General features: G+C 47.9%; 5 non-coding genes across 5 annotated transcripts; all 5 read right to left on the bottom strand.

Annotated features, from left to right (window-relative positions):
• Positions 1-1,185: 1,185 nt before the first annotated feature.
• Positions 1,186-1,391, bottom strand: LOC149083766 (small nucleolar RNA U3). Its single transcript, XR_016193151.1, has one exon. It is a non-coding gene; the product is annotated as a small nucleolar RNA U3 (small nucleolar RNA).
• A 1,410-nt stretch (positions 1,392-2,801) lies between these two features.
• On the bottom strand, positions 2,802-3,007 carry LOC149083765 (small nucleolar RNA U3). The gene has a single exon (XR_016193150.1). It is a non-coding gene; the product is annotated as a small nucleolar RNA U3 (small nucleolar RNA).
• A 1,735-nt stretch (positions 3,008-4,742) lies between these two features.
• On the bottom strand, positions 4,743-4,948 carry LOC149083764 (small nucleolar RNA U3). The gene has a single exon (XR_016193149.1). It is a non-coding gene; the product is annotated as a small nucleolar RNA U3 (small nucleolar RNA).
• Positions 4,949-6,358: 1,410 nt separating this feature from the next.
• Positions 6,359-6,564, bottom strand: LOC149083763 (small nucleolar RNA U3). The gene has a single exon (XR_016193148.1). It is a non-coding gene; the product is annotated as a small nucleolar RNA U3 (small nucleolar RNA).
• Positions 6,565-8,283: 1,719 nt separating this feature from the next.
• LOC149083762 (small nucleolar RNA U3) lies at positions 8,284-8,489 on the bottom strand. Its single transcript, XR_016193147.1, has one exon. It is a non-coding gene; the product is annotated as a small nucleolar RNA U3 (small nucleolar RNA).
• Between the last annotated feature and the right edge of the window lie 7,719 nt (positions 8,490-16,208).

Here is a 16,208-nt window from a genome sequence, read left to right as displayed (position 1 = left end):
GTGTAGGCGAGCATTCGATGCAAGCATGAAAATCCCATTAACTAAACTCTGTCAAGTGACCCCACACTGAAATAATAAAACGCTTCACATCTAAGCCCGTTCGAGGGTACCACCGAACCTCTTTGAAAGGGGCCCGTATCACCGGACTGGTATCCCTCTAGTGCTTTCGACCACCCTACACGATTTTCGGAAGGAGTGAAAAAGCCTCAGACACTCCGTCATGAACACCGGGATGATTCTTGACTCGCGAATCCAAACGGTTCGTCGATCGGGACAAGAAGGCCCTTGCCCGCTCAACACAGAAGCCCTGTTTAGACCGGTCGAAGTGTAGGCGAGCATTCGATGCAAGCATGAAAATCCCATTAACTAAACTCTGTCAAGTGACCCCACACTGAAAAAATAAAACGCTTCAGATCTAAGCCCGTTCGAGGGTACCACCGAACCTCTTTGGAAGGGGTCCGTATCACCGGACTGGTATCCCTCTAGTGCTTTCCACCACCCTACACGATTTTCGGAAGGAGCGAAAAAGCCTCAGACACTCCGTCAAGAACACCGGGATGATTCTTGACTCGCGAATCCAAACGGTTCGTTGATCGGGACAAGAAGGCCCTTGCCCGCTCAACACAGAAGCCCTGTTTAGACCGGTCGACGTGTAGGCGAGCATTCGATGCAAGCATGAAAATCCCATTAACTAAACTCTGTCAAGTGACCCCACACTGAAATAATAAAACGCTTCACATCTAAGCCCGTTCGAGGGTACCACCGAACCTCCTTGGAAAGGGCCGGTATCACCGGAATGGTATCCCTGTAGTGCTTTCCACCACCCTACATGATTTTCGGAAGGAGCGAAAAACCCTCAGACACTCCGTCAAGAGCACCGGAATGATTCTTGACTCGCGAATCCAAACGGTTCGTCGATCGGGACAAGAGGGCCATTGCCCGCTCAACACAGAAGTCCTGTTTGGACCGGTCGACGTGTAGGCGAGCATTCGATGCCAGCATGAAACACCCATTAACTAATGTTTTTGAAGTGAACCCAGAGGAAAATGTTTAAATGCTTTATATATAAACTCGTACGAGCATACCGTTACTTTACTTTACTGCCAGACGTAGTCCACCGCATATAAGTCATAGATACAAGAGCATTTCTAAGATTTGACAAGCCCAGAAACCTAATGGGGGAGAACCACTCAGAATAAGTTATCGCCCGTACTACACCTTTGGGATGTCAAGAGCGATCGTAAATGACAGCAGACCCGTGACAGTCTACCTGACGGCTTGACACTCATGAGGCAAAGTCTCACGTCATCATCGTGGTTTGAGATAAGAGAATCCGTAAGACACGAACTCAGAAATCATAACACAGTTATAATCCCATGAAATATGATATTTATACGAATATACAAACGAACCTCTTCGGAAGGGGCCCGAATCATTGGAATGGTATCCGTTTCGAGCTTTCCACCACGCTACACGATTTTTGGGACAGAAAAAGCCTCAGACACGCCGTCAATTAAACCGGGATGATTCTTGACTCGCGAATCCAAACGGTTCGTCGATCGGGACAAGAAGGCCCTTGCCCGCTCAACACAGAAGCCCTGTTTAGACCGGTCGACGTGTAGGCGAGCATTCGATGCAAGCAGGAAACACCCATTAACTAAAATCTGCCAAGTGACCCCACACTGAAATAATAAAACGCTTCACATCTAAGCCCGTTCGAGGGTACCACCGAACCTCTTTGAAAGGGGCCCGTATCACCGGACTGGTATCCCTCTAGTGCTTTCGACCACCCTACACGATTTTCGGAAGGAGTGAAAAAGCCTCAGACTTTCCGTCATGAACACCGGGATGATTCTTGACTCGCGAATCCAAACGGTTCGTCGATCGGGACAGGAAGGCCCTTGCCCGCTCAACACAGAAGCCCTGTTTAGACCGGTCGACGTGTAGGCGAGCATTCGATGCAAGCATGAAAATCCCATTAACTAAACTCTGTCAAGTGACCCCACACTGAAATAATAAAACGCTTCACATCTAAGCCCGTTCGAGGGTACCACCGAACCTCTTTGAAAGGGGCCCGTATCACCGGACTGGTATCCCTCTAGTGCTTTCGACCACCCTACACGATTTTCGGAAGGAGTGAAAAAGCCTCAGACACTCCGTCATGAACACCGGGATGATTCTTGACTCGCGAATCCAAACGGTTCGTCGATCGGGACAAGAAGGCCCTTGCCCGCTCAACACAGAAGCCCTGTTTAGACCGGTCGAAGTGTAGGCGAGCATTCGATGCAAGCATGAAAATCCCATTAACTAAACTCTGTCAAGTGACCCCACACTGAAAAAATAAAACGCTTCAGATCTAAGCCCGTTCGAGGGTACCACCGAACCTCTTTGGAAGGGGTCCGTATCACCGGACTGGTATCCCTCTAGTGCTTTCCACCACCCTACACGATTTTCGGAAGGAGTGAAAAAGCCTCAGACTTTCCGTCATGAACACCGGGAAGATTCTTGACTCGCGAATCCAAACGGTTCGTCGATCGGGACAAGAGGGCCATTGCCCGCTCAACACAGATGTCCTGTTTGGACCGGTCGACGTGTAGGCGAGCATTCGATGCCAGCATGAAACACCCATTAACTAATGTTTTTGAAGTGAACCCAGAGGAAAATGTTTAAATGCTTTATATATAAACTCGTACGAGCATACCGTTACTTTACTTTACTGCCAGACGTAGTCCACCGCATATAAGTCATAGATACAAGAGCATTTCTAAGATTTGACAAGCCCAGAAACCTAATGGGGGAGAACCACTCAGAATAAGTTATCGCCCGTACTACACCTTTGGGATGTCAAGAGCGATCGTAAATGACAGCAGACCCGTGACAGTCTACCTGACGGCTTGACACTCATGAGGCAAAGTCTCACGTCATCATCGTGGTTTGAGATAAGAGAATCCGTAAGACACGAACTCAGAAATCATAACACAGTTATAATCCCATGAAATATGATATTTATACGAATATACAAACGAACCTCTTCGGAAGGGGCCCGAATCATTGGAATGGTATCCGTTTCGAGCTTTCCACCACGCTACACGATTTTTGGGACAGAAAAAGCCTCAGACACGCCGTCAATTTCACCGGGATGATTCTTGACTCGCGAATCCAAACGGTTCGTCGATCGGGACAAGAAGGCCCTTGCCCGCTCAACACAGAAGCCCTGTTTAGACCGGTCGACGTGTAGGCGAGCATTCGATGCAAGCAGGAAACACCCATTAACTAAAATCTGCCAAGTGACCCCACACTGAAATAATAAAACGCTTCACATCTAAGCCCGTTCGAGGGTACCACCGAACCTCTTTGAAAGGGGCCCGTATCACCGGACTGGTATCCCTCTAGTGCTTTCGACCACCCTACACGATTTTCGGAAGGAGTGAAAAAGCCTCAGACTTTCCGTCATGAACACCGGGATGATTCTTGACTCGCGAATCCAAACGGTTCGTCGATCGGGACAGGAAGGCCCTTGCCCGCTCAACACAGAAGCCCTGTTTAGACCGGTCGACGTGTAGGCGAGCATTCGATGCAAGCATGAAAATCCCATTAACTAAACTCTGTCAAGTGACCCCACACTGAAATAATAAAACGCTTCACATCTAAGCCCGTTCGAGGGTACCACCGAACCTCTTTGAAAGGGGCCCGTATCACCGGACTGGTATCCCTCTAGTGCTTTCGACCACCCTACACGATTTTCGGAAGGAGTGAAAAAGCCTCAGACACTCCGTCATGAACACCGGGATGATTCTTGACTCGCGAATCCAAACGGTTCGTCGATCGGGACAAGAAGGCCCTTGCCCGCTCAACACAGAAGCCCTGTTTAGACCGGTCGAAGTGTAGGCGAGCATTCGATGCAAGCATGAAAATCCCATTAACTAAACTCTGTCAAGTGACCCCACACTGAAAAAATAAAACGCTTCAGATCTAAGCCCGTTCGAGGGTACCACCGAACCTCTTTGGAAGGGGTCCGTATCACCGGACTGGTATCCCTCTAGTGCTTTCCACCACCCTACACGATTTTCGGAAGGAGCGAAAAAGCCTCAGACACTCCGTCAAGAACACCGGGATGATTCTTGACTCGCGAATCCAAACGGTTCGTCGATCGGGACAAGAAGGCCCTTGCCCGCTCAACACAGAAGCCCTGTTTAGACCGGTCGACGTGTAGGCGAGCATTCGATGCAAGGATGAAAATCCCATTAACTAAACTCTGTCAAGTGACCCCACACTGAAATAATAAAACGCTTCACATCTAAGCCCGTTCGAGGGTACCACCGAACCTCCTTGGAAAGGGCCGGTATCACCGGAATGGTATCCCTGTAGTGCTTTCCACCACCCTACATGATTTTCGGAAGGAGCGAAAAACCCTCAGACACTCCGTCAAGAGCACCGGAATGATTCTTGACTCGCGAATCCAAACGGTTCGTCGATCGGGACAAGAGGGCCATTGCCCGCTCAACACAGAAGTCCTGTTTGGACCGGTCGACGTGTAGGCGAGCATTCGATGCCAGCATGAAACACCCATTAACTAATGTTTTTGAAGTGAACCCAGAGGAAAATGTTTAAATGCTTTATATATAAACTCGTACGAGCATACCGTTACTTTACTTTACTGCCAGACGTAGTCCACCGCATATAAGTCATAGATACAAGAGCATTTCTAAGATTTGACAAGCCCAGAAACCTAATGGGGGAGAACCACTCAGAATAAGTTATCGCCCGTACTACACCTTTGGGATGTCAAGAGCGATCGTAAATGACAGCAGACCCGTGACAGTCTACCTGACGGCTTGACACTCATGAGGCAAAGTCTCACGTCATCATCGTGGTTTGAGATAAGAGAATCCGTAAGACACGAACTCAGAAATCATAACACAGTTATAATCCCATGAAATATGATATTTATACGAATATACAAACGAACCTCTTCGGAAGGGGCCCGAATCATTGGAATGGTATCCGTTTCGAGCTTTCCACCACGCTACACGATTTTTGGGACAGAAAAAGCCTCAGACACGCCGTCAATTTCACCGGGATGATTCTTGACTCGCGAATCCAAACGGTTCGTCGATCGGGACAAGAAGGCCCTTGCCCGCTCAACACAGAAGCCCTGTTTAGACCGGTCGACGTGTAGGCGAGCATTCGATGCAAGCAGGAAACACCCATTAACTAAAATCTGCCAAGTGACCCCACACTGAAATAATAAAACGCTTCACATCTAAGCCCGTTCGAGGGTACCACCGAACCTCTTTGAAAGGGGCCCGTATCACCGGACTGGTATCCCTCTAGTGCTTTCGACCACCCTACACGATTTTCGGAAGGAGTGAAAAAGCCTCAGACTTTCCGTCATGAACACCGGGATGATTCTTGACTCGCGAATCCAAACGGTTCGTCGATCGGGACAGGAAGGCCCTTGCCCGCTCAACACAGAAGCCCTGTTTAGACCGGTCGACGTGTAGGCGAGCATTCGATGCAAGCATGAAAATCCCATTAACTAAACTCTGTCAAGTGACCCCACACTGAAATAATAAAACGCTTCACATCTAAGCCCGTTCGAGGGTACCACCGAACCTCTTTGAAAGGGGCCCGTATCACCGGACTGGTATCCCTCTAGTGCTTTCGACCACCCTACACGATTTTCGGAAGGAGTGAAAAAGCCTCAGACACTCCGTCATGAACACCGGGATGATTCTTGACTCGCGAATCCAAACGGTTCGTCGATCGGGACAAGAAGGCCCTTGCCCGCTCAACACAGAAGCCCTGTTTAGACCGGTCGACGTGTAGGCGAGCATTCGATGCAAGCATGAAAATCCCATTAACTAAACTCTGTCAAGTGACCCCACACTGAAATAATAAAACGCTTCACATCTAAGCCCGTTCGAGGGTACCACCGAACCTCCTTGGAAAGGGCCGGTATCACCGGAATGGTATCCCTGTAGTGCTTTCCACCACCCTACATGATTTTCGGAAGGAGCGAAAAACCCTCAGACACTCCGTCAAGAGCACCGGAATGATTCTTGACTCGCGAATCCAAACGGTTCGTCGATCGGGACAAGAGGGCCATTGCCCGCTCAACACAGAAGTCCTGTTTGGACCGGTCGACGTGTAGGCGAGCATTCGATGCCAGCATGAAACACCCATTAACTAATGTTTTTGAAGTGAACCCAGAGGAAAATGTTTAAATGCTTTATATATAAACTCGTACGAGCATACCGTTACTTTACTTTACTGCCAGACGTAGTCCACCGCATATAAGACATAGATACAAGAGCATTTCTAAGATTTGACAAGCCCAGAAACCTAATGGGGGAGAACCACTCAGAATAAGTTATCGCCCGTACTACACCTTTGGGATGTCAAGAGCGATCGTAAATGACAGCAGACCCGTGACAGTCTACCTGACGGCTTGACACTCATGAGGCAAAGTCTCACGTCATCATCGTGGTTTGAGATAAGAGAATCCGTAAGACACGAACTCAGAAATCATAACACAGTTATAATCCCATGAAATATGATATTTAAAGAATATACAAACGAACCTCTTCGGAAGGGGCCCGAATCATTGGAATGGTATCCGTTTCGAGCTTTCCACCACGCTACACGATTTTTGGGACAGAAAAAGCCTCAGACACGCCGTCAATTTCACCGGGATGATTCTTGACTCGCGAATCCAAACGGTTCGTCGATCGGGACAAGAAGGCCCTTGCCCGCTCAACACAGAAGCCCTGTTTAGACCGGTCGACGTGTAGGCGAGCATTCGATGCAAGCAGGAAACACCCATTAACTAAAATCTGCCAAGTGACCCCACACTGAAATAATAAAACGCTTCACATCTAAGCCCGTTCGAGGGTACCACCGAACCTCTTTGGAAGGGGCCCGTATCACCGGACTGGTATCCCTCTAGTGCTTTCCACCACCCTACACGATTTTCGGAAGGAGCGAAAAAGCCTCAGACACTCCGTCAAGAACACCGGGATGATTCTTGACTCGCGAATCCAAACGGTTCGTCGATCGGGACAGGAAGGCCCTTGCCCGCTCAACACAGAAGCCCTGTTTAGACCGGTCGACGTGTAGGCGAGCATTCGATGCAAGCATGAAAATCCCATTAACTAAACTCTGTCAAGTGACACCACACTGAAATAATAAAACGCTTCACATCTAAGCCCGTTCGAGGGTACCACCGAACCTCTTTGAAAGGGGCCCGTATCACCGGACTGGTATCCCTCTAGTGCTTTCGACCACCCTACACGATTTTCGGAAGGAGTGAAAAAGCCTCAGACACTCCGTCATGAACACCGGGATGATTCTTGACTCGCGAATCCAAACGGTTCGTCGATCGGGACAAGAAGGCCCTTGCCCGCTCAACACAGAAGCCCTGTTTAGACCGGTCGACGTGTAGGCGAGCATTCGATGCAAGCATGAAACACCCATTAACTAAATTCTGCAAGTGACCCCACACTGAAATAATAAAACGCTTCACATCTAAGCCCGTTCGAGGGTACCACCGAACCTCTTTGGAAGGGACTGGTATCCCTCTAGTGCTTTCCACCACCCTACACGATTTTCGGAAGGAGCGAAAAAGCCTCAGACACTCCGTCAAGAACACCGGGATGATTCTTGACTCGCGAATCCAAACGGTTCGTCGATCGGGACAGGAAGGCCCTTGCCCGCTCAACACAGAAGCCCTGTTTAGACCGGTCGACGTGTAGGCGAGCATTCGATGCAAGCATGAAAATGCCATTAACTAAACTCTGTCAAGTGACCCCACACTGAAAAAATAAAACGCTTCAGATCTAAGCCCGTTCGAGGGTACCACCGAACCTCTTTGGAAGGGGTCCGTATCACCGGACTGGTATCCCTCTAGTGCTTTCCACCACCCTACACGATTTTCGGAAGGAGCGAAAAACCCTCAGACACTCCGTCAAGAGCACCGGAATGATTCTTGACTCGCGAATCCAAACGGTTCGTCGATCGGGACAAGAGGGCCATTGCCCGCTCAACACAGAAGTCCTGTTTGGACCGGTCGACGTGTAGGCGAGCATTCGATGCCAGCATGAAACACCCATTAACTAATGTTTTTGAAGTGAACCCAGAGGAAAATGTTTAAATGCTTTATATATAAACTCGTACGAGCATACCGTTACTTTACTTTACTGCCAGACGTAGTCCACCGCATATAAGACATAGATACAAGAGCATTTCTAAGATTTGACATGCCCAGAAACCTAATGGCGGAGAACCACTCAGAATAAGTTATCGCCCGTACTACACCTTTGGGATGTCAAGAGCGATCGTAAATGACAGCAGACCCGTGACAGTCTACCTGACGGCTTGACACTCATGAGGCAAAGTCTCACGTCATCATCGTGGTTTGAGATAAGAGAATCCGTAAGACACGAACTCAGAAATCATAACACAGTTATAATCCCATGAAATATGATATTTATACGAATATACAAACGAACCTCTTCGGAAGGGGCCCGAATCATTGGAATGGTATCCGTTTCGAGCTTTCCACCACGCTACACGATTTTTGGGACAGAAAAAGCCTCAGACACGCCGTCAATTTCACCGGGATGATTCTTGACTCGCGAATCCAAACGGTTCGTCGATCGGGACAAGAAGGCCCTTGCCCGCTCAACACAGAAGCCCTGTTTAGACCGGTCGACGTGTAGGCGAGCATTCGATGCAAGCAGGAAACACCCATTAACTAAAATCTGCCAAGTGACCCCACACTGAAATAATAAAACGCTTCACATCTAAGCCCGTTCGAGGGTACCACCGAACCTCTTTGAAAGGGGCCCGTATCACCGGACTGGTATCCCTCTAGTGCTTTCGACCACCCTACACGATTTTCGGAAGGAGTGAAAAAGCCTCAGACTTTCCGTCATGAACACCGGGATGATTCTTGACTCGCGAATCCAAACGGTTCGTCGATCGGGACAGGAAGGCCCTTGCCCGCTCAACACAGAAGCCCTGTTTAGACCGGTCGACGTGTAGGCGAGCATTCGATGCAAGCATGAAAATCCCATTAACTAAACTCTGTCAAGTGACCCCACACTGAAATAATAAAACGCTTCACATCTAAGCCCGTTCGAGGGTACCACCGAACCTCTTTGAAAGGGGCCCGTATCACCGGACTGGTATCCCTCTAGTGCTTTCGACCACCCTACACGATTTTCGGAAGGAGTGAAAAAGCCTCAGACACTCCGTCATGAACACCGGGATGATTCTTGACTCGCGAATCCAAACGGGGGGTGTAATGTGATAGGCCTCCTCGTGGTGCACCCTGGGTAATGCTAAATCTATCACACGTCATTGTCATCGCTTATTTGTGCTCATATCCTTCACTTTCAATAGCCCAGATTACATGTTTTTTCTACACATCTTGCAGTACTTGTCTTGCGTCTTGTTTTGTCCTGTACATGTTTATGTCTTGTGTCCAACCCCTCATTGTGGACCCCGCTCCGGCGGGGAGGGGTCCTCCCGGATGGGGCATTGCTTATAGCGTATGCCCTATCTGGGACGCTGTCTACCTGCGTGTTTGCCGTGCGTGGAGACCCGTAAGGCTGGAGATGGGGATCCTGGTTAGCCTGATGCGCTAGCTTTGGCCTCGGATTCAGCCGAAACGGGAGGCTTGGATTAGCCCCGTCCAGGTCAATCGGCTGTGGTCGCCTCGGTGGCTGAAGGGGTTACACTACTGGGCAGGTAGAGGGGCCGGGCCTGCCGGACGTCGTTGAGGTTTGTTGGTGCTGCTTCACGACGATCTTGGATCTTGAACGCGTCTGCTCGCCTGCTTTGGTGGTGTATAACTCCCACCTAACCTGACGTTGCTACTAACCTTCACCGGTTACGTGTGCGCGTCCCCTTGTAGGGCTCCATGGTGGGCATGGTGGGTGGGAGTGGAACAATACCCATTCAAATATGGGAAAAACAAAAAATGCACCAAAACGTCAAAGAACTGCACTTAGTGAAACAATTGTCTCAGAAACCACTTCTTCAAATCTGTCATCTGTCTCATTCTTCTTCTTGCATAGCTCTGATACCAATAAACAGCTGTCAAAAGTATCACCATTCTTGATTGATAAAGCTCTCTATGGCGCAGTTGGAACTCTGAAATCAGTGAAGGCTCTCCGTTCAGGAGACCTTCTCGTCGAAACTAACACTCCCAAACAAGCCGAACTCATTCAAAAGCTCACATCTCTCGGGGACATTCCCATAACAATCAAAATCCACCCCACGCTGAATTATTCACGTGGTGTCATCTCAGACCCTAACTTAATTAACATGGATGAAGATGAACTAACTCAGGAGCTAGCGTCTCAAGGCGTAACATCTGCCAAACATATCATGAGCCGCAAAGATGGCAATCTAGCTCCATCACGTAATATAATCCTGACATTTTCATCCCCAACATTGCCGAAAGATGTCAAAATCGGTTACTATAACCTCCATATCCGGCCATACATACCTAACCCTGTAAGATGTTTCAACTGCCAAAAATTCGGTCACTCACGAATGGCGTGCCGTGGTCAACCCACCTGCGCAAAGTGCGGTGAGAGGGACCACATTTCGGACAGCTGCACTAATTCACCATTCAAGTGCGTCAATTGCGGTGGCGACCACCCCGCATTTGACAGGAAATGTCCGAAATGGAATGAAGAAAAAGAGATCCAGAAGATCAAGGTTCTCAATAACATCTCATATATTGAAGCACGCCGTCGTGTAATCCCTAACCAAACTCCAATAGCTAGTACATCATACTCTAATATGGTAACAAATCCATCAACAGCTAATAAGACTAACAATGTCACCAAAGCATCTGTGACAACTCAGACCGAACCCATAGCTGATACATCCACTCAAACATCATCTAACCAATCGTGTAATAGTTGTGGCTGCTGTTGCTCTGCTGGATTACGGAAGGAGTCCACCACCTCCGAAGAAGCAGGAAAAGAGACAGCGAACACATTCAAAGTAACTACAGCTACTAAGCCAAAATTCAATAGTGGAAATAAATCTAAAATTAAACTATTCAAGACCGGATATTCAAGAAAAGCCATTCAGAGAGCAAAGAAGAACCCTACAGTACAAAACATGTCACTTCTTGATGACAAATCAATTGGTGACATGGATCTCGATAATCCTACAGAATCCGGTACTACTCGCCGGAAATTGGACCGAAATAAGTTCAAAGACCTTGAACCGTCTACATCTATTTGAAATTTATGGCCAACATTATTCAATGGAACATTCGTGGTCTTAGATCCAATTACGAAGATCTCAAGGATTTGATCAATCGCTATCATCCTGTTTGCGTGGCACTCCAGGAAACTTTCACGAAGCCCTCGGAGACATGGAACATCAGGCGACATTCCCTGTTCCGTATCGATTACGATGACGGGAGTAGAGCCTGCCGCGGTGTTGCTCTGCTAGTTCCACATCACGTGTCGTCGCGCGTTTTAACGCTGCGCACGAACCTGCAAGCCATCGCGGTGGAAATCTCTACAGCCCTAAGAATTACCATCTGTTCCATTTATTTGCCACCAAATGACACCATCTTACAGAGAGATCTAGAAGATCTGATTCATCAATTACCTCCACCATATTTTCTTCTTGGAGACTTCAATGCACATAATATGATTTGGGGTTCTAACAGCAACACCCCTCGTGGGGAAATGGTTGAACGGCTGTTACACGACATGGACCTCGCCATCATGAATGATGGCAGTTTCACTCATTTCCATGCCCCAAACAATAGTTTCACGGCAATAGATCTATCGTTATGTTCACCCACACTCTTGCCCAACTGGTCCTGGTCGGTTGATCCAGACCTCCACGGGAGCAATCATTTTCCTCTAGTGGTTAAGTGCCTCGACCGACGCCATAGCATACCTGAGGGATCTCCTCGGTGGAAGCTTGTGGCCGCCCGATGGGCTGACTTCACGGTCAAGGCAGAAATCACGGAGGATATGGTTTCGCAACCTGACGTCGACCACTGTGTCGACCTTGTGACCAGTTGTATCATCTCTGCAGCCAATGAAACAATACCCAAAGTCTCCTCGAAACTTCCTAAATTTCCTAAACCTTGGTGGAACCACGAATGTAATCTTACTATTAAAGCACAAAAGAAAGCATGGAATAGGTTCCGGCGGTATCCTACCCATGACAACAAGTTGGCATTTTTAAAAGCAAAGGCGATAGCAAGAAGAACCAGGCGCCAGGCTCAACGCGAGTCCTGGTATAATTTTACCACGGGAATCAATTCATCAACTTCATCCAAAATCATTTGGGACCGGATCCGAAAAATCAATGGTCATTATCAGTCTCATCCCATCAACATCTTGAACACCAATGGCACTATCATCAGCGATGTGAGGGATATTGCGGACACCATCGCCGCCCATTTCGCCGCTGTTTCCAGCGATGCGAATTATCCCCCATCGTTTCATCCCATTAAATCATCAGCCGAACGTACATCGTACACCTTCCGGCCTTTTACACCGGAGGGGTACAATTCATTGTTCACCCTTCATGAACTGACGACGGCCTTGCAGCGAAGTCCTGACTCAGCTGTAGGGCCCGATGCCATTCATTACTCCATGATTCGGCATCTCTCACCAGAATCACTCTCACATTTACTCATATTATTTAATCGGATCTGGGTCAGTCATTCATTTCCTGACACCTGGCGAGCAGCCATAGTTCTTGCATTCCCGAAGCCTGGCAAAAATCCTCAACAACCGAACAGTTACAGACCTATTGCTTTGACCAGTTGTCTATGTAAGCTCATGGAACGCATGGTCAACTATCGCCTTATGCACTACCTTGAGGTTAACAATATTTTATCTAAACATCAAAGCGGCTTTAGACGGTTCAGGTCCACAACATGCAATCTGTTACGCCTTGAGACATCAATAAGACAAGCATTCGTAAAGAGGGAGCATATGATAGCCATATTTTTCGATATAGAAAAGGCCTACGACCGTACTTGGAGGCACGGAATTCTTTCCGACCTCTATAATTGCGGCTTGCGGGGCAACTTGCCCATTTTCATTAAGAACTTTCTCGCTCGACGCATCTTCCAGGTACGGATCGGAAGCACATTATCAGCTCCCCAAATCCAAGAACAAGGTGTACCTCAAGGTAGCATTTTAAGCGTTACACTGTTTATTTTAAGACTCAACGGGGTGTTGAACCAACTCCCGTTGTCTGTCACTGGCGCACTCTACGTGGATGATCTGTTGATGTCATATCAGTCAGTAAATATGAGGACAGCCGAGAGACAATTACAAACCGCACTCAACAAGATCAGCAAGTGGGCACATAATAACGGCTTCTCATTCTCCGCCGACAAAACCGTCGCTATGCACTTTTGTCGGCGTCGAGACCTACATGATGACCCACAATTGTTTCTAAACAATAGTCTAATACCAATAGTAGAAAATACAAAATTCCTCGGCGTCACATTCGATAAAAAACTGACTTTCAAACCTCATATTGCGCAATTAAGAGCTCGTTGCATGAAGACGATGAACCTCTTGAAGGTCATCTCGTCTACATCATGGGGAGCAGACCGTAAGTCACTCCTCCACTTATATAAAGCTCTAATAAGATCGAAGCTCGACTACGGCTCCATTGTATACGGGTCGGCACCTCGGAGCTATCTGAGTGTGCTCGACCCAGTCCACCATCTCGCCCTGCGGATTTGCTCTGGAGCTTTCCGGACATCTCCAATGGAGAGCCTGTATGTCGAATGCAACGAGCCATCACTGACATCAAGACGCCAAGAACTTTCCTTGAAATATTATATCAAAATGAAGTCTTTACCAGGTCATCCACTTCATCGTGTCATTTTTAATCCGTCATTTCATAGACTTTTTGCTGCTCGACCTTCATGTGTCCCATCTTACGGTCTTCGTATGAGGGCACTTGTAGAAGAAATACAAATAGACATCAGTCGTGTGGCCCCAGTTGCTTGGCAACTGGCACCATGGGAGCAGTCTCTGCCAGATGTCTCTCTTTCATTATCGTTATACCCTAGAGCCACCACAGCAGATGTCATATATCGACAGATATTCTTCAGGCACAGGGGTAGGTACAACAGGTACTTCCCCATATATACCGACGGCTCAAAAAGCCCTGGGCATGTCGGTTGTGCCTACATCTGCTGTGAGGAAACATCTTTCAAACTATCAGACACATTCTCTATTTATTCGGCAGAACTGTACGCAATCCTTCAGGCTCTACGTCACATACGACGCAAACGCCACCGACGATGCATCATTTATAGCGACTCTCTCAGCGCATTGCAAGCACTGTGTTCCTTCACTTTTCACACTCATCCATTTATTCATGCCATTTTTCATGAACTGCATCACCTCATTCATCACGGTACCACAGTAAAATTTTACTGGGTACCAAGTCATGTAGGAATACCGGGCAATGAAAAAGCAGACAACGCAGCTCGAACAACAACTAACATCGATAATAGCCTTTTGGTACCTGCCAGTGACCACTTCTCAATCCTCCGGGAAGTGATGCATCGCCGCTGGCAGGATCATTGGAACAATCAAGTAAATAATAAACTTCATGCCATCAAGCCCACACTTGGCCATTGGCGTTCGAGCTGCAGAACTAACCGAAAGGAGGAAGTTTTGCTTGCCCGGTTACGCATAGGACACAGTCGCCTCACACAATCATATTTATTATTACGAGAGAGTCAACCAGAGTGCCCTCATTGTCAAAGTCCATTGACCATTGCTCATGCTTTTACTTGTTCACATCATCGTCATCATTTCACGACCGCTTTTGGTCAGAGTCATCTTTCACTTCATGACATTTTATCTGACAATAGCGATGCATCTCGCATTTTTAAATTCATCAAGGCCATTGGTTTATATGACAAATTATAGTTTTTACAATTTATGTCATTGTTTTACGTTTCATTTTCCTTTTTATATGTTTTAGTTTTTTGACACGACAAAAGGACATTTTTCTTATTTGTATGTCATGTTTTGGCACAGTTTGGCCAAATTGGTCCTTGGCCAAAAAAATTCAAAATCCAATCCAATCCAATCGAATCCAAACGGTTCGTCGATCGGGACAAGAAGGCCCTTGCCCGCTCAACACAGAAGCCCTATTTAGACCGGTCGACGTGTAGGCGAGCATTCGATGCAAGCATGAAACACCCATTAACTAAATCTGTCAAGTGACCCCACACTGAAATAATAAAACGCTTCACATCTAAGCCCGTTCGAGGGTACCACCGAACCTCTTTGGAAGGGGCCCGTATCACCGGACTGGTATCCCTCTAGTGCTTTCCACCACCCTACACGATTTTCGGAAGGAGCGAAAAAGCCTCAGACACTTCGTCAAGAACACCGGGATGATTCTTGACTCGCGAATCCAAACGGTTCGTTGATCGGGACAAGAAGGCCCTTGCCCGCTCAACAAAGAAGCCCTATTTAGACCGGTCGACGTGTAGGCGAGCATTCGATGCAAGCATGAAAATCCCATTCACTAAACTCTGTCAAGTGACCCCACACTGAAATAATAAAACGCTTCACATCTAAGCCCGTTCGAGGGTACCACCGAACCTCTTTTGAAGGGGTCCGTATCACCGGACTGGTATCCCTCTAGTGCTTTCCACCACCCTACACGATTTTCGGAAGGAGCGAAAAAGCCTCAGACACTCCGTCAAGAACACCGGGATGATTCTTGACTCGCGAATCCAAACGGTTCGTTGATCGGGACAAGAAGGCCCTTGCCCGCTCAACAAAGAAGCCCTGTTTAGACCGGTCGACGTGTAGGCGAGCATTCGATGCAAGCATGAAACACCCATTAACTAAATCTGTCAAGTGACCCCACACTGAAATAATAAAACGCTTCACATCTAAGCCCGTTCGAGGGTACCACCGAACCTCTTTGGAAGGGGCCCGTATCACCGGAGTGGTATCCCTCTAGTGCTTTCCACCACCCTACACGATTTTCGGAAGGAGCGAAAAAGCCTCAGACACTCCGTCAAGAACACCGGGATGATTCTTGACTCGCGAATCCAAACGGTTCGTTGATCGGGACAAGAAGGCCCTTGCCCGCTCAACAAAGAAGCCCTGTTTAGACCGGTCGACGTGTAGGCGAGCATTCGATGCAAGCATGAAAAT

The sequence above is a fragment of the Pholcus phalangioides genome, unplaced genomic scaffold (assembly GCF_987345545.1).
Source record: "Pholcus phalangioides strain wild (caught in Gottingen) unplaced genomic scaffold, Ppha-v1.0 ptg000008l_1, whole genome shotgun sequence".
Taxonomy (NCBI): domain Eukaryota; kingdom Metazoa; phylum Arthropoda; class Arachnida; order Araneae; family Pholcidae; genus Pholcus; species Pholcus phalangioides.
Note: the sequence above shows the minus strand (reverse complement) of the source record. Positions and strands in the feature narration are given on the sequence as shown.